The sequence below is a fragment of the Cydia strobilella genome, chromosome 13 (assembly GCF_947568885.1).
Source record: "Cydia strobilella chromosome 13, ilCydStro3.1, whole genome shotgun sequence".
NCBI classification, from domain to species: Eukaryota; Metazoa; Arthropoda; class Insecta; order Lepidoptera; family Tortricidae; genus Cydia; species Cydia strobilella.
Genome location: NC_086053.1, coordinates 16,067,848 through 16,087,523, shown reverse-complemented (window position 1 = coordinate 16,087,523; position 19,676 = coordinate 16,067,848). Strand labels below are relative to the sequence as shown.

General features: G+C 34.6%; 1 protein-coding gene across 1 annotated transcript in view; it reads left to right on the top strand.

Moving 5' to 3' along the window:
* Window positions 1-19,676, top strand: part of LOC134746936 (ankyrin repeat domain-containing protein 6) — a 116,377-nt gene that overhangs the window by 64,212 nt on the left and 32,489 nt on the right. The gene's annotated exons all lie outside the window — the stretch shown is intronic.

The window sequence follows — 19,676 nt, the reverse complement described above, 5'->3', positions numbered from 1 at the left end:
CAATAAGTACCCTTTTGGTTGAAAATTGCACATATAACCAAACGGAGACGCCCTGTCTGTAATTTTCTGTACAAAAAAATCTGCCGATTTTTGCGGGGGAGGGGAACGTCAAATGTATACGTAACGTCAAAATAGCCATGTCAGATAAACGTCAGTCCATACATTGTGTATGACCATTGGCCGACTATTTTCGACAGAGGGGGAACGCGTGTTAACGGCTACTCCGTTTGGTTATATATATCCTCTAATCTAAAGTGTCAAAGGCATTCGTTCTATTTTGTGGAAGGCGCATTCGAACTTATTAATAAATTAAACCTCCATCCTCCATTCGAACCTCATTTGAATGTCACTCGCAGTTCATTATGCTCTCGGCCTAGTAATGTAAGCACGAGCAAGATACATTGCGAGATTCAAATGAAAGCAAATAGAGATTATGTTATGAATTTCAAATGTGACGTTCCACGAATAAAGGTACCTTATGGCGGTCGGCGCTTACGTACGTTGTTACGTACGTAATGCGGTGTTCCGCATTAGTATTGGAGCGTCGTTAATAACAGCGTAAGCGCCAACCGCCATATGGTACCTTTATCCGTGGAAAGTCACGAACACAGTTCTAGTAGTAAATTAAACAGAACGCTCTCTCTAAAACAAACAGAAACTTCAAGTCTGTCTTATCATTATGATTTGAACTCTATTCTTACTGTAATAAGAATTTATTTACTTTGCCAAACGTGTCTGTTTACCTTATTGTCTAACCTTAAGTAAATTAAGCTTATTACGCAGTGGCACATAAAAGTAGGAGTATCTAAGCTTTCGTGACCGGTAGATAGATATTAGGGATCGGATACCGGTATTTTTTTGTATGGGAACGAAACCGGTATTTTTTCGTTCTTTGTTAATTATTTCATTCCTAATTGGGCAATGTCAAATACGAAGTCTTTACCTAAAAACACAACTAAGTCCTACATTTGATGTATACAATAATTCGAAATATATGGTTATTTCGAAGTTTTTGCAAAAAACCGGTTCAGATCCATGGTAGTATATATATAAATCTAACTCTACTTATTGACAATAACAAAATTCAAAATTCTGCAAGTAGGCCTCAAGAACTATATCACCAGTCAGTTCAATGTTATGTTATGTTATGTTTACAGTAACGTCATATAGTGACATGAAAAATACATAGCTACATGTTAAATACATCAGCCAATACCTGGGTAAACAATTTAACATTACATTACAATAATCTTAAAATAATTAATTTAGTACTACAATATTTATCACAGAGATGTAGGTACATATACTCTCAATCGTTAATAAAATATTAAATTTGGAGATTTAAACGGTCCCCAATGTTCGAGTAGAGTTAATACAGATAATATTTGGAGATGTAAAGGCTCTCCAAGCGTCAAAATGTAATTGTTTTCGAGAAAATAAATCTCGTCAGGATTATTAGTAAACATTACTTCTTTTTAAATAAAATTTACGTATTAACACCAACACACAACACATTAACATTAACATTCATAATCATAATCATAATTTTTATTGTCTGTGAGAAATGGGTACATTGCACAGTAATTACTAATGTAACAATTTTATGTGGACTCACCAAGACTCTACCTTTACAGGTGTACAAAGTTACAAACAAACATTTCCTATGCTACTCTTACATGAATGATGTCAAGCATTAATATTAATACAACCATAAATCATAATCAAAAATCTTACCTAATACATCATGCAGTAACAGAATGAAATAAAATAAAATAATATAAAATCGAAGTCAAACACAATAAAATCCCATTAAATCAGTATTTCATTATTTAAAAATGCACTAATACTATAAAAACATCTCTGTATTAACCAAACATGTACTTGTGATTTAAATATATTCAAATTATTATTCTTAAAAATGTCAGGTAATTTATTATAAATACGAATGCACATAATATAAGAGTTTCTCGAGGAAAGTGCCAAATTAACAGAAGGTCTATGTAACGTAAACTTATACTGTGTTCTTGTCGCGCGGGGACCCATTGTTTGGAATTCCACAAACAAGTATTTATATTTGTGTACGAAAACACACACTTCAAAAATGTACATACTAGGGAAAGTGAGTATGTTGTTTTCTATAAAATAAGAGCGACATGAGCCCATATAGTGTAAGGCAAATATGGCTCTGATACAACGCTTCTGTGTTATAAATATTGCGTCTTTGTCAATACAGTTTCCCCAAACTACAAGTCCATATCGCAAGAGAGAATTTACGTAGCCATTATAAGCGAGTAGCGCTGCTTGGGTCGAAACCGTTTGGCTAATTCGTCTTAGTGCAAAAATAAAACTATTTAGTTTGGATCGCACATTAGCAGCATGGTCCGTCCAAGTACAGTGGCTGTCAATTATTATGCCTAAAAACCTTGTATTTTGCACTTCTTTTACAGGCTCATTATTTAAAGTTATATGCAGTTTCTGTGTGTTGCCTCTTGCTGTACTGAACTGGATATAAGTACTCTTATTTACATTTATTTTTAAGTTATTTCGTTTTAACCATTCTACTGTGCTTATTAGTGCTCTGTTTAAGTCATCGTTATAAGTTGTCAAATTTTCGCATTTTACAATAATAGATGTGTCATCTGCATACAGTAGTAATCATGATTGGGCAAGCATTTTGGTAAATCGTTTATATACAATAAGAATAACAAAGGTCCCAAATTACTGCCTTGCGGTACTCCATAATTATTATACATTAAAGATGACTTGTAAGAATTTAGAGTTTTAGATTTTTGGCAATATTTTAGGGTCTCGACACATTGATTTCTGTCACTGAGGTATGTCTTACATTAACATTAACATTAACATTAACATTAACATTAACATTGTAACACTGACAATGTACCTATATGATTGATGCAAATAAATAAACATGAATATGAATATTAAATAGTTCGCTAAGTCCATAATGAACTACATAGATGAGATGAGATTTGGGTCGGCGGCTGAGGGACAGGGGGTGCGACCCTCGGTCCGGATCGTACCTGGTCCAACAGATCTCGTTGGCCATTCAGCGCGGTAACGCTGCCAGCGTAATGGGGACATTTGAACCAGGTGCGATTCGTGACGGTTATTTTATTTAAAAAAAAAAAGTGACTACATAGATAAACATAATATAAGTCTAAATATTATGTATATTTATGTTCACTTTATGCTACACCCTTCCTTATTATGAGGTGCGATGCAACAAAACGATGCGTTTCCGCATGCACATCTAAGCGACATTCAGATTTTGAAAATATGCTGTTGATTTAATATGGAATTAACATGATGTTACCTCAATTCATCTTGCTTTCACCAACAAAACGCGTTTTCTCAAATCGATGTAAATGAATGTAATACTTGTTATGAACAAAATGCTCTTCATGATAAAAGCAAGCCGCTTTGCACAGTGATAGTAGGGACCAAACTGAGCGGTTTGACCCGCAGCAGCGCAAGTTTCACCCCTTAGGAACAGAGATGGCGCCACTTGTTTAAAAAATATTTCAAAAAATTCTACAAGCTAAACCAATGAACCGATTTAAATATTTAATATCTCAAATGAAAGCTCATTATATACATTACTTTAAAAAAAATACTCAAAAAATATATACTGAATACTTTCGACAAAAAACGACATCTTAATCTTAAGTTTTTACTTGATTTCTCAAAAAAAATGTATGGAATATGAATAGTTTAATGCATATATATATTACTGAATAAATAAAAAGTATTATAAAAAAAACCCGACACCGATACCTCTCATACTTCACGAAATATAAAAGTTTGAATGTGAGTGTAAATTTCTTCAAAATATATTTAAAAAAATTCTACACGCAAACATTCTACATGAAGTGCAGCATCCGGGCAAAAAATGACCATAACAAGTATTATACGGCCAATTCCGTCATACGGAAAATTCCGTCAACGAGCGATTTTTCTAAAATAGTACACACTATGTAATTTCCTTAACAAAGCAGCGATTGCTGAAACTAAGGTTGACGGAATTTGCCATATGATATGACGGAATTGGCCGTATTGACCTTAATATTTTTAACATTGTGAACAAATTTAGGTTTTCTTTACTTTACTGAGTAGGGAACGAGAATTCATAACGAAATTCGGACCAACCTAACTCTGCATGACATTTGTAATGACAAAGTGTGGAATGACATTACAAATGTCAACTTTTTATAAATAAATGACGTGTTATATTAATGACACCTCACACTTCGTTGTATTAAAGTCGGATAGTTAGCTTATACGGATTCTAATGAGAAAAGTGTTTTCATTCTAATCCATTAAGTTCTAAATAAGATGCACTGAGAATAATATCGTATCAATATCAAATCAGTAACAGATTCTAAATCTGAATACTCCTAGACATTGTGGTCCTGGTCCCTCATTGCGGTTTGCATATCGTCGCTATACTTACTCAACCTCATATCTGCAACTATCATTTGATGGAAACGTCGCTTTTCTTTCATTCGGAATACGGGTGTTTTTGTCATCAAATGAGTGTTGCAGATACGAGGTTGAGTAAGTATAGCGGCGATATGGTGGTTATAAGTTATAACGGTACGTAGCAGCGTTACAAAATACTCGTGTTTATTATTATTATAGTGACATAAGCATTCATATATTCATACTGCTATCATAGAGTAACTTATACTAGAGCGGTACTGTCATAGTAAATTTTGTAACCCCAGTAAATTCACTGCCATCTGTCGACACACTTTTAAACTAAAAATGAAGATTTATAAAAATACGATAGAATGTATTTAAATATAGATAAATGATTTTTTTATTTGCATTAATTATTTTTATGATTTTGACCCATGTTCTTTCACTGATATGCGTTAAAATTGTTAAATAACAAACGAAACTGTCAACGCCATCTATACGACTGTAGGCCAAAATTAGTAGCGCCCTCTGAACGAGAATCAAATTTTCTTGATTTTCGAGGCACGTTTTTTCCTTAGACTGTATCCATCTATTACGGAGTTATATCTATCTTTGCTGCTATTATGGGGGATAGTCGTCATCGTCATCATCTGCTCCACGGTCGGTTCTACAAGCAATGGTCCCCGCCCATTACTTAAACACACGGCACTGACTTTTTAAAGTAAATGTGACGTTTTCAATCAAAAGGTACCACATTGTCGCTTACCATAAGGACGGAAATTGCTTGTATCTTTATACGAAAAATCTGTCAGAGCGTCCTTATGGCAAGCGACAATGTGGTACCTTTTGCTTGAAAACGACACAAATTGACATCTCTATTGTAAAGTAATTCGGCAATAGTCCCAATATTCTCAATTTGAGAACAAGCGGTTTACGTCATACACTGAATATCAGGCGTATTCTAATCGATCCATATCTTATACAGATCAAATTCATATCCTATAATTAAAATTAGAATAAGCCTGTATGACTGTTCTTTTTATTTACCACATGCATATTTGTAAACAAAATTTACTCAAATACACCATCAATCAGAAATTAAATAAGAACATCTGTTCGTTAGCTTACGATACGACAATGAGGCAAGCAGAAGCAACCAAAAGGTCTGCTAATACGTACCAATACAAAGTCACCTAAAACCATGTTTACGATCCACAGTAGAAGAACCAATAGTTAAGAATCTTTTCAAGACATGTTACCTTCTTCCATAACAATTAATACAGGTAACTTAACTGTAAAATGGCGTAAGCGTTTACAACTTTTATGGAGACATACAGCGTTTTTCATTAGAGCTAAGCATACACTTAAGCTAAACTTGCCAAGGCCTAAAGCTAACATTTGTACATAATTGACTGACCAATCGTAATTCTTATAACAACTACATAAGATCTACTAAAAGATAGTTACATATCTGTGTTGCTTTTACTACGAAGTTTTGTTTGTGTAACTGCTCTGGAGGTTACAAAGGCGTTTGAAGTACTTGCGAGTTGAGACGCGAGGGGCCTCCGAGTTAAAAAAAACCGGGTTAATGAAGTGCTTTAATGCTTTTTATTTATAATAAACACAACGACTTTGAGCCGTAAAAAGTAAAATACTTGCTTTAAGAAGGAATATTTAAGGAACTTGTACCTATAAGTACAAGATGGATGTATACATCTCTTCAATCATATAGTCAATGAATGTTTGTTTAATCTTGATTGCATAGAAGAAAATCGCACCTATCACCGTTCACAAGATGGACTTTATGTTATTGCGAAATAACTACCTATGTATATTGAGATTAGCAATGTCTATGCCAATTCGCATCAAATTTATATATGTACCTAATGTACCTATGCTAATCTACCAATATTTTTAATATCAATTGGTAACGTAAAAAAAAAGTTTGTTTAGGTTCAAGTCAAGTCTGTCAATATGGAGCTTAAGCTCATTAGTCTAGAAGATTGTGCGGATATTTTTTGATTCCTTGACCTCTTCAAATATATTTTAGATAGCTAAATTCTATCTAGTACAGAAAAATTCAACACGCAATCCACGCAGACGCTGAACCCCAGCTAAGCGCGTCCAATCCATTCCGCATCGCACAGCGAGACGAATGCCTGCGCGCGCGCTGCCGCCGGCCCGCTGTGACCGCCGGCATTGGCCTTTGCTGATGGGCTACTATAGAACTTGAAACTACCGTGTCATTACAACAGGTGCACCCCGTGCACCTTTTAACTAGAAAGGGATTCGAACCCTATTACTTTACATGTGCGGACAAGTACGAGCGAATTGCATTCGCGAATAATAACCAAAATGTCACTTAGTAGGCCAATTCAAATTTATATAAGTGAAGTAAAGTAAATCTTTATTTCAGTACATATATGATGTTGATCAAACATAGTAATCATAAAACATAAGCAGGTACTCGAATAGTGTAAATCAGGAGTAATTTATACATGGTTCCTACACTAGGCAGAGCCTGTCCTGTAGGTAGCCGGCACAGTTACGAGTATTCTAACGACATGTAGCGCGAAAGTTAACACAATCAGACATATAAGTAGGTAGGTAGTAATTGTTAGAAAGAAAATTATTAAATTAATCTAACCTATCATGCTAAGCAGTTAAGTTAATATTTTATATACAGTTGTTTGAATTGAATTCACTAAAATGTGGCGAATGCAGGTGTGAGTGTGCGTGTGTGTGTGTGAGTTAGGTGGTGTTTGTGTGTATGTTATGTTTGTGTATAAGTAAATAAACTAGTCCATGTGTTTATCCTCGGTATTTCTTCTATCTCCTCGTAGGATAGCGTATTGAGCCATCTTTTGAGTTTGCGTTTAAGTTCTGTGATTGAACAGTCTCCAAACTAACTATTGCACTTACTTTGTTGTAGATATGGTGACAAGTTTTTAGTTGAAGAAATGTCACTTTTGGTACTGACAGATGTACTTTATCTGCATATTTTATTCAGGGACCATAATCAAAGAAAGATCAGTATCATATATCGGAAACAGATCAAATAACTAAAACTCGAATTGGGTTTTAAGCTATAAGCTAAGCTATTGGGCCGTTCACTATCATCAGAGATCAGGAAACATAAAATAAAGCAAATTGCTTCCTGAGAATAGATATCATAAGTTTTCATAATATAAGAGATCCGCGAATTCTGTGTACTTACAGTCTAGTTTCCCAGAAGGCTTAACGATGACATGACACCATGACCATAATGCGGACGCCAGCTGCGTTCGGATCTATTCCCAACGCTAACCTACCACTCACTTCTAATAATATACAGTCCAAGCATACCGGGGTCCCGTTGTTTGACATAATTATTGAAAGTCATAATGTAATGATTGTCATATTATCATTACTCAATAGATATTTAAATTTAGCACTTTAGTTAGCACTTTTTTATCCACTGCGCAGTGCTCGGTTTTGCTATCATGTCCTATATGTAATAGTGTAAATGTTTATACTGTCCTTAGCTAGATACAATTACGGCGGTGGCAGAATAATAGCGTCCGTTGCTGAAAACCTTTGGGGCTGCTGTGCCCCGAAGCCTTTTTGGCACAGACATCAGCTGAGCCACCTTCCCTTTCAATTAGTTTGTAAGCATTATCGTGTACTTTTATTTTGTACCTATGTTACAACTTCTTGAATAAACGTCTTTTATTATTATTTATTATTATTAGTCATAATTCTGAAACCGTAAATTTTTCAGGATTTTCCTCAGGATAGGTTAGATTTGTTTTATGGCAATCCTGAAAAGTTACGCGTTTCTGAGAAAAACCAAATTTTGACTAACGAATATGTGGATAAACAATACATTATGACTTTAAAACAGTTAAAACTATATGGGAAACAATAGAGATCCAAGCATATAGCATATACCATAGCTAATAGCGATAGCCAACCATTTTTTTAATTGTTTTCTTTTATTTACATCTTGTCTTTTTGGCAGAAATCGTAGGCCATATTATAAATGCTATTTTTTATTTACTTTTTTCCTCTAGTTCTTCTGTTACTGAAAATTGCAGTAAGCTTTTTATTTACTTCAATAACAACGGTGCTTTATTTTCACTCTGTTATTTGATTTGCCAAGTAATTTAAAAGCTGTATTCCCCATACCCCATTTCATAGCCTTTTCCAAAGACCACACTAAGCAAGCGGGATCTCGCTATAATACACGCATAGCGTTGTTATTTATAAACGCTTTTCAAGTCTTTTGTGTTTGTTGGAAAGGAACCAAAAACAGTGCTTTGCTAAGTTTTTATAATAAGAGAGTTCATATCTGGATGAGCACAGGAGACAGGACTCGACCAGTCTTTATATAAGGGTGGACGCCTCTGTGATTACACTCTTAATGGTCTGTTGAGGCGATAGCTCTGTTAGCTATAAAATTAAAGCCCAGCGGGAGCCATTGTATACCGACAGCCGGAAACATAACATAAACCAGCGCTAATCTCATGCGTTACGCAATATTGTTTTAAATTTAAATGACAAGTCAAATATGGTTATTGGTTTGTGACCTGTCCTATGGATAAGATTATGGCGTTACGGAGTACTTCTCAAAAGCAATAAACTTATTTGACAAACTGATTTGTAAGTAGGTAAATGGTAACTTTGAAATACATATTTTGTTTTGTACAAGGGGGCAACGCATTTGTTTAAATCCTCGTGCTATTGATACCCGAGAAAGCGAAAGATTAAAAAATTCAAACGTGGAATGTTTAGCGTTGCGAGGGTTTCAAGGCACGAGGGTTGAACAAACTTTGCTGGCGAGTGAAATACAAAATGTATCACCACACCAACGCAAGGAAAATGCTAATTGTACAAAAATACAAATCAAATCTAAATGAACGTTATTAAATATTTATCATTTAAAATCGTTACGTAAAGGTCAAGTCTACCAGAAACATGAGACAATTAACAACTCAAAATTTGGGTCAGATTAATACTTTGCCATTCTGTGAATAAAATGCGGCTGTCTTGTCACTTTTTAAAGAATAAAGAGAACCTTTAAGAGCTAGTGTGGTGAAAATAACTGTATTTGAAAAGACTTTAAATAAATATCTCTCACAAATATCTGTCTCAGTACTCTCAGTACCGAGTACCGTAATCCTAAAAATACCGCTGTCGCTGCATTCAGCATTCAAGTTACTTAGCGGATTATCAATTTATTCCAAATCACCTTTTAAAATATCACCGCACAAAAAACTGTCACGTCTCAGGCAATCTACATTTTGTTTTTGCCGCCATTCGAGATACTTTATACGAGTAGTCCTCCGCGTGCCGATTTAATGAGGTTTTTTGTCGTTCACACATTGTCCGATGTATTGGTTGCCGATTATCGGTTGACGTTGACATTTTATAGCTTCAGTATGGAATTTGTCGTCGGTGTAACAGCGCTCTTTTATTTCAGCTTTGAAATAAATATTAAGGATGTTTTGGAGTTGTATATCCTTAACTTTAAAAGGCGAAGAGAGGAGTATTATGTCCGTTTCTTTTATGCGTTTGACATAATAATCAACTAATCATAATCAGATTTTTTTTTTAAACATCTTAAGCTAACAATTTTTTTATATAATTAACAGTTAGGCTCGTTTCATTCATATCAATGTCAAAGTTTCCGCAAAACAGTTGTTACCAATTACAAAGATAGATATAACTCCGTAATAGATGGATACAGTCTAAAGAAAAAACGTGCCTAGAAAATCACGAAAATTTGATTCTCGATCAGATGGCGCCACTAGTTTTGGCCTACTCTCGTATAGAGGGCGTTGAATGTTTCGTTTGTTATTTATAATTTTAACGCATAGCCGTTGAAGAACATGGGTCAAAATCATATAAAAATAATTAATGCAAATAAAAAAATCATTTATCCATATTTAAATACATTTCATCGTATTTTTATAAATCTTCATTTTTAGTTTTAAAGTGTATCGATAGATGGCAGTGAATTTTCTGTGGTTACAAAATTTACTATGACAGTACCGCTCTATCTTATTATATCCCTCTTTGCCAATTATAAACTTAATTATAACTTACAATTTCCTAAAAATAGTTCCTACACCAATTTTATTCCTTAAGTAATCGATGTATTTATTCGTTTTAAGCAAAGAGGTTGTTTTAAGTATACACAGTAAAGCAATAAAGTTGGTTGTAATAGAGACACACATTCCTATCCACTCGCAATCAACCAGGACATCCTGGAGCGGGTACAAATACTCGCATTGGAACGAGTACAAATACTCGGTATCGTTCAATTAGCTAGATGCGTTGATAAGGTCAGTTGATAAGGGGTAAAAACCGACGAAGGCACACCGTAATAGGAAATAGGGGAGCTGACGCGTTCCAAAGGTGCACGTGCGAGAATTTTGATTAAGTGTTTTAAATAGGAATAGCTAGAAATACCTCGCATTATGTTTTGATCTCGTATGTGTACTAAAGTTCTAGATTTTATTTAAAAATTATTGTAACCAAATAACCGAGCCAAAATGACGAAAGAAGGCCTAGTTACCCCTTTCTGACCCTTTCAGATGACAGTCGCTTTCGTACTTACGCCAATTCTGGGATTAGTACTTACGCCAATTCTGGGATTAGTTGCCAAGTGGAGCTAGGCTCGCATGAGCCGTGGAAAAAAGCTGGGACAACGCGAGGAAGATGATGATGTAGGTACAATAATTAGACTGTGGTATATACTAGATACATTCAAATTAACGCGAACTGTAGAGATATATCTTTATTGAATGCGAATTGTAGAGATATATCTTTATTTCGAAAAGCATTCGAAGGTGGCAAATATTATAAAGTAATGACGTACGGCACAGAAACGTGGTCGCTCACAATGGGCCTCATAAGAAGGCTCAAGGTCACTCAAAGAGCAATCGAATCAGAAATGAGGAGATCCGCAGGAGAACTAAAGTTGTCGACATAGCTCAGAGAATTGCCAGACTTAAGTGGCAGTGGGCGGGCCACATTGCTCGCCGAACCAATGGCCGATGGGGCAGAAAGGTTCTCGAGTTCACGCACCGGAAGACGCAGCGTGGGAAGGCCCCAGACTAGATGGACCGACGATTTGTTTAAAGTCGCGGGAAACCATTGGTTGATGGCAGCGAATCGAGCGAGATCCTTGGGGGATGCCTCTGTCCAGCAGTGGACGTTTTTCGGCTGAGATGATGATGATGATGATAAAATATTAAAAATTGGTTGTTTCATCCGCTTCTGTTCATGCTGACTGTGCAGTCAGACAGTGACCTGCAATATTATGTTAATCTTAGAAGGCCGCAATAATATGTGACACGCACATATGGCCTTACAGAATAATAAATTGGCCAAGCCATAACTGCGATAGCAAGTGTCCCGTGCGTAGGTAATTCATCTAATATCGCATCGTATCGCATCGTTATGACGAAACACTATAAAATGCAGGGATAAGGCCCTGATAGTATTATATAATCTGTGGCCCTGCCAAAGTTTTGCACGGAACACTAAAAATGGTGTCTGATATTTTAACGGCCTTCGTTGTGTAACATATTATTGCAGGTGATTGTACAAACCGATAAATAAGGCCGTATGATAGAATCTTTATACAACTGTCGTCTACGACGTCTAGTTATCGTTGGATAAAGTCGCCGACATGTCGGTCAAAATGGAGTCTTGTTGACTTACTGGGTTGCTTGATAGGGTCGAGTTTGCAAGCTTTCGCAAAAGGGAAACTTAATGAGTATCTTAATGGAATTAAGGTTGTTTAATGGTAGGCAGCGATACATGTGTATAGTAGGCCACACGAAAAATACGTTGACAAAAAAAAATGATTTTTAAAAAGTAATTAAAAATTTAAACTTTACAAAAATGTCTTTGATAATTTGAACGTGTATTACAAAAGTAATTAAAAATTTAAACTACAAAAATGTCTGATAATTTGAACGTGAGCTTGTAAGTATATCAAAGCTACAGGAGAATATTTTGAAGATAAAGCGTTTTGTTTTAATTAAATGATTGTAGTTTTAATTTTTGATTACCTAAGTTTTGTAAAAGACGTATAATTAAGAAAAATATTCATAAAAACGTCAAGTAGGTAAGTAGGTTGGTTGGACTAGGTACGGTCTAGGTTCTAACCTACAAATATGAAATGCAGAACGTTATTTTGATTTCAAGACTGTAGTTATGATGAAATTTATTTTCAACTGTAACAATGAATTATCAATTCGTACGTACGTATCATCTCATTGATATTTCAAACAATAGGCACATCATATTGTAGTACATATTAGGAAAGGAAGCAACTTCCTGAGATCGTAACAATCAATTACTTAACAAGGCAAGACATAAGCTTATCGGAGCGTGAACGCTTGCGAAATACTTCAGTCATTGTACATACATAGTATAGTCGCCATCAGATATATCGGAGCGGCCGAGGCGCTCACAAATATCTGAACACGCCTCTATTGTCAAGGCGTTAGAGTGCTTGTTTAGATATTGTGAACACCTTGGCCGCTCAGATATATCTGATGGCGACAGTACCTGGTAGGTACAGTCGAAAATATATGGTAACCGCGAGCCAGGCGCAAATTTCGTCAGTCATCGCCTCCCGGGCGAAAACTCGTATAGCGGTTAACGGCTATGTATTTCATAAAGTTGATTTACCGATAAAATATGTTACATAAGATGTTCTTCTTAATATTTGTCAATTTTTGACATTGTGTTTAGTATAACTATCATTACTTTTTGACATTTTATCTCACTGTATTTGACTTTTATTTTTTTTATTTTGTTATGATTTGTTTGTTTTTATTTATTTTTTAATTATTTTACTGAATTATTATTTTTTACAATTTGACGATCTTTTTGTGAGTTCATGTTATTTAGATACATTGTGACATTGTTAAATATTATGTAATTCCCAATAAGAAATACATTAATCTAATCTAATCTAATCTATTCAATTCGCCTGAATATTTAAAAAAAACCGGCCAAGTGCGAGTCGGACTCGCCCACGACGTATCATTACGGAAAAAAGCAGCAAAAAAATCACGTTTGTTGTATGGGAGCCCCATTTAAATATTTATATTATTCTGTTTTTAGTATTTGTTGTTATAGCGGCAACAGAAATACATCATCTGTGAAAATTTCAACTGTCTAGCTATTACGGTTCATGATCATGTATCTCGAGATACAGCCTGGTGACAGACAGACAGACAGACGGACAGACGGACAGCGGAGTCTTAGTAATAGGGTCCCGTTTTTACCCTTTGGGTACGGAACCCTAAAAATGAACAGTTTAAAAAAATATTCAAAATTTCCTATAAGTGGAGCAAATATTGGAGCAAAGTAGGACCATTTTACGGCATATGAAGTGCCAACGAATTAATATAATACACTTTTATGGACACGTGGGCAACTGACATTTACGTGACATTCACGTTCTGCTATACTTAGCTCTAAGAATAGATTCTTAATATCAATGTATGCAAATGATGTTGACTGTACATGTACAAACATGCTACGTATGTAAATCGGTTGTATCGGAAGGGCAGGGCGTGCGCATTGGACCGAGATAATTCCTTATTGTTAAGAATTATTGCTTTGAGTTCAACTCGTATTGATAAGCGGAGCGGAGAGCGGTAGAGAACAAATAAAACTTGAGTTGGAACAAGCTTTTTTTAACCACGGGGCGACCAAGCCAACCAAAATATAGACAGGTTACTTATGTGCTGTCGGAAAGTATCCGAAATTGCGTTTAAAATAATGACAGTTTTCTTCATTTGCTGTATGTAATATTTACTTAGAATTTCCAAGGTTTTTTTTTTACTTTTTGAAAACTTTCCGCAAATTGCACATCTGTAGGAAGACTTGAATTAATGACAGAAGTATTAGTACAGCAGGTCAAAGTTGAATCGTTATTTACAGTATACTGGAGTGTAAGCATATTGTAATTTACAATTAATATATATTTTTGTAGCGTGATCATATCTTAATGCATCCCTATAAAATGTGTAAGAATTACAGACAACAGAAGCCTGATTCTAATTTGATAATTTGTTACGGTTTATATCTTATTTTGATACGACCTTGAAGATAGCTTACACTGATAATGAAGTGACAGTCGTGCGTGTGATGCGCGTCAATCAACAAGACGATCATATCAAAACCAGTTCAAAACTAAACTGTTAATTCACAAAACCTATGTTAGGCCTATATTGGAGTACGCAAGTGTAGAGCCCTTATTTTATCAAGAATATTGAGATGTTGGAGAAAGTTCAACGTAGTTTCACCAAGATACCGAAGAAACTCAAAAACATGTCCTATGAAGAAAGACTACACTTCTTAAAGCTCACAACCTTGAAGGAGCGCAGAGAACGCGGAGACCTTATTGAAAAATACAAAATACTAACCCAACACTATGACCTCAAAGATTTCCATAAGATGCTAGAACGCAATAGTAACAACCGTCTGAGAGGTCATCAGTATAAGCTGGTGTCTCACAGGTCCTACAATAATCCTCATAGACACTTCTGTAGCAACAGAGTGGTCAAAGCTTGGAACAAACTCCCAGAGGATGTAGTAGCGGCCCAAAGTCTCAATGAGTTTAAGAATAAATTAGATTCTACTCAACACTGAGAACTCGGTTGATGTCTCTGGATACAGGTATTAGTTATTTAAACTGCCTGCCTGCATTACAAATAATAATAATAAATTGTTTAATTAGAATCACCCCTCAGTACGACTGCATGCGCCCGACAGATGTCTTACGAGTAAAAGACATAAACGCGCCCACTTCTCGCCATCTCTACCGCTAATTCTTGATAAATCGCTATCGCTTTTCCACTAAGCACTCCATGATTGACATACGTAAAGCCAACCAAGATCAGATTCGGTTCATTCGCTACTACAATGACTACAATAGGATCAGTATAGTCAGGTCAGCCGAGTAAACTACAATGGTGTAAGGTGATGTGAATTTGGATTTAATTGTGTTCGTGGGAACGGATAAGGTAAACTACTGTGTACATTTACTGGGTGGTCAGGGAATTAATAATAGTCGAATGGTCGTAATGTAAGTACCTAGGTTGGTACCTGTGCGTCACATTGGTACTTACCGAGTGTGTGAGCTAAAGTGATATATTTTATAACTAAAAATCGCATACCAACTAGTAAACATATATATTTTATAACAGTTTTTTTTTTGTATGCATGAAATTTATTTACGCTTATTAGGGTTCCGTACCCAAAGGGTAAAAACGGGACCATATTACTAAGACTCCGCTGTCCGTCTTTCCGTCTGTCCGTCTGTCTGTCACCAAGCTGTATTTCATGAATCGTGATAGCTATTAGACAGTTGAAATTTTCACAGATGATGTATTTATGTTGCCGCTATAACAACAAATACTAAAAAGTGCGGAACCCTCGGTGCACGAGTCCGACTCGCACTTGGCCGGTTTTTTTGTGTAACGGTACAGCTGTCATAATAGTTGCCCAAAAGGCGATAGTGTAGTAATTTTAACCATAGGTATAAATTATGAAAACAGTAATCTTTATTTTGCAAATATACTACCAAGTGCATTGCAAGTGTATATATATACTATCAAGTGCATTGTAATAAGCACTTCAATCTCATTTTCCATAAGGAGACCATTACCTTTACCAAATATCGTTGATGAAAATCAACAGTCAGCTATTACTTTAACCATAGAGTAACTTATACTAGAGCGGTACTGTCATAGTAAATTTTGTAACCCCAGTAAATTCACTGCCATCTGTCGACACACTTTAAAACTAAAAATGAAGATTTATAAAAATACGATAAAATGTATTTAAATATGGATAAATGATTTTTTTATTTGCATTAATTATTTTTATATGATTTTGACCCATATTCTTTCACTGGTATGCGTTAAAATTATAAATAACAAACGAAACAGTCAACGCCCTCTATACGAGTGTAGGCCAAAACTAGTGGCGCCATCTGATCGAGAATAAAATTTTCGTGATTTTCGAGGCACGTTTTTTCCTTAGACTGTATCCATCTATTACGGAGTTATATCTATCTTTGCTTTAACCTAAATTGTGGAAATAATATGAATGTAATTAAGACTGGAATACGAAAAAAGAAATGATTGGAATAAATTAAAACAATATGAAAATTGGCTGGACCGAGAGAATGACGATATTATATAATATGTCTGGTCCGCATACAGATAAAACGTTTATTCGGCGGGAGCTTTTTCTAGCTGATTTATTTATCTTGCGTTCAAATGATGCTATTTAAATGCGATTCCGATCGACGACGATCGATGTTTTACGCATATTTTGCCATTCATTCAGCTTCCACTGTTGGAGTATCAGGTTTCGATTGTAATATTTTGTTTCAAATGATATTTCGTACATAAGTTCCGGGAAACTCATTGGTACGAGCCGGGGTTTGATCTTTGAACCCGCGACCTACGGATTGAAAGTCGCACGCTATTATCGCTAGGCCACCAGCGCTTTCTGGTCAAACTTAAAATTAGCACACAAATTATTCGTTTTCATTTCCCATATATAACATCGATCAGATTACCAAATATTCTTTCTACCTATTAAGAGAAAAGGGGACAACCGCTTCTCCATACGAACGTAGTTCCTGTTTTCCTCTCTGGTTATTGACATTATGGAAAATATATGTCTAAAATTAGATGTATATTAAATTTAGCTATGCACCTTCATTTGATTTTCTTGGATTATTTTAAAGATGTAAAGGATTTGCCACACTGGATGCGTTTTGCGGTCAGCGGTCAGGTCAAACCCGCATTATGTACCTATATGAACAACGTTGACAGCATCCTTTGAAGTTGAAGTTTGACCTGACCGCTGCCCGCAGAACGCATCCAGTGTGGCAAATCCTTAAGTCAGGAGCGAACAACAAATTTCATACAAATTTTTAAAGGATTCTTCGCGTATATTTAGTGAAATTTCGTTAGACATTTTAAAACTATCGCACAAATTATCAACCGATACATCGCTGCCGTGTTCATTTCCCATATCATATATAACATCGCTTAGATTACTAGATATTTTAAATATTAACGCACTACTATTTATTGGTTCTAGAACCGATAATCACATACTGAGCATATTTACAAAATATTTATGGTAAATAACTGCATTAGCATATGCGTAGTTAGGAATAAAATAAGATTAATGTGTGTTGGTTCCATATTGGGTTGCGGACATTCGAAGCACGAGCGTAAACGGGTTTTTAATCGCGTTTTTTAATGTTCTATTTTGAGCGTTTTCTTAATTTAGAATTAGTATAAACGGGTCTGATTAATAATCTATACTAATAAATAGGACACAATTTTCTAGTTGATGATTTAGTAGTAGATTTAGTAATTCATAAAAATATGATTTTTCAAGTTGTTCCTTTTAAGTAAACCTCTCTATAATATAATATAAGTAAATCCACCCAAAAACAAAATTCATTGCATAAGATTTTACAAGAAAAAGTCTATAATAACAAAAATTTGTTAAAATATTTTTGTTAGCCCTATCTGTAACATCTTGATAAACTGTCTGTACTATGCCAAAATTTTAGACGATACAATAACCAACATTCAACAACAAACATTTAGTACATAAGTAGGGTAAATTGCTATAAGTAGGTATACATATTCATGTTTGGATAATAAGATCTAAACCCCCAGATAACATGCCATCATCATTCCATCCATATGCCAGAAAATTTTGCAACTAACCGTCGTGCGTAGAGCCAATCGTACGTTTTTTATTACCTCAAATTATGCCCAAGATTAGTATAATGAAAAACCGATAAGATTAGTATAATGAAAAACCGATAAGATTAGTATAATGAAAAACCGATAAGATTAGTATAATGAAAGACTGATAAGATTAGTATAATGAAAGACTGATAAGATTAGTATAATGAAAGACTGATAAGATTAGTATAATGAAAAACCGATAAGATTAGTATAATGAAAAACCGATAAGATTAGTATAATGAAAGACTGATAAGATTAGTATAATAAAAGACTGATAAGATTAGTATAATGAAAGACTGATAAGATTAGTATAATGAAAGACTGATAAGATTAGTATAATGAAAGACTGATAAGATTAGTATAATGAAAGACTGATAAGATTAGTATAATGAAAAACCGATAAGATTAGTATAATGAAAGACTGATAAGATTAGTATAATGAAAGACTGATAAGATTAGTATAATGAAAGACTGATAAGATTAGTATAATGAAAAACCGATAAGATTAGTATAATGAAAAACCGATAAGATTAGTATAATGAAAGACTGATAAGATTAGTATAATGAAAGACTGATAAGATTAGTATAATGAAAGACTGATAAGATTAGTATAATGAAAGACTGATAAGATTAGTATAATGAAAGACTGATAAGATTAGTATAATGAAAGACTGATAAGATTAGTATAATGAAAGACTGATAAGATTAGTATAATGAAAGACTGATAAGATTAGTATAATGAAAAACCGATAAGATTAGTATAATGAAAAACCGATAAGATTAGTATAATGAAAGACCGATAAGATTAGTATAATGAAAGACTGATAAGATTAGTATAATGAAAGACTGATAAGATTAGTATAATGAAAGACTGATAAGATTAGTATAATGAAAGACTGATAAGATTAGTATAATGAAAGACTGATAAGATTAGTATAATGAAAAACCGATAAGATTAGTATAATGAAAGACTGATAAGATTAGTATAATGAAAGACTGATAAGATTAGTATAATGAAAGACTGATAAGATTAGTATAATGAAAAACCGATAAGATTAGTATAATGAAAAACCGATAAGATTAGTATAATGAAAGACCGATAAGATTAGTATAATGAAAGACTGATAAGATTAGTATAATGAAAGACTGATAAGATTAGTATAATGAAAGACTGATAAGATTAGTATAATGAAAGACTGATAAAGTGCGAGTCGGACTCGCGCACGAAGGGTTCCGTACCATTACGGAAAAAAACAGCCAAAAAAATCACGTTTGTTATAGCGGCAACAGAAATACATCATCTGTGAAAATTTCAACTGTCTAGCTATCACGGTTCATGAGAATGAGATACAGCCTGGTGACAGACAGACAGACAGACGGTCAGACGGACTTTGGGTACGGAACCCTAATAAAAATGAGTAGCGGTAGGGTTATTTT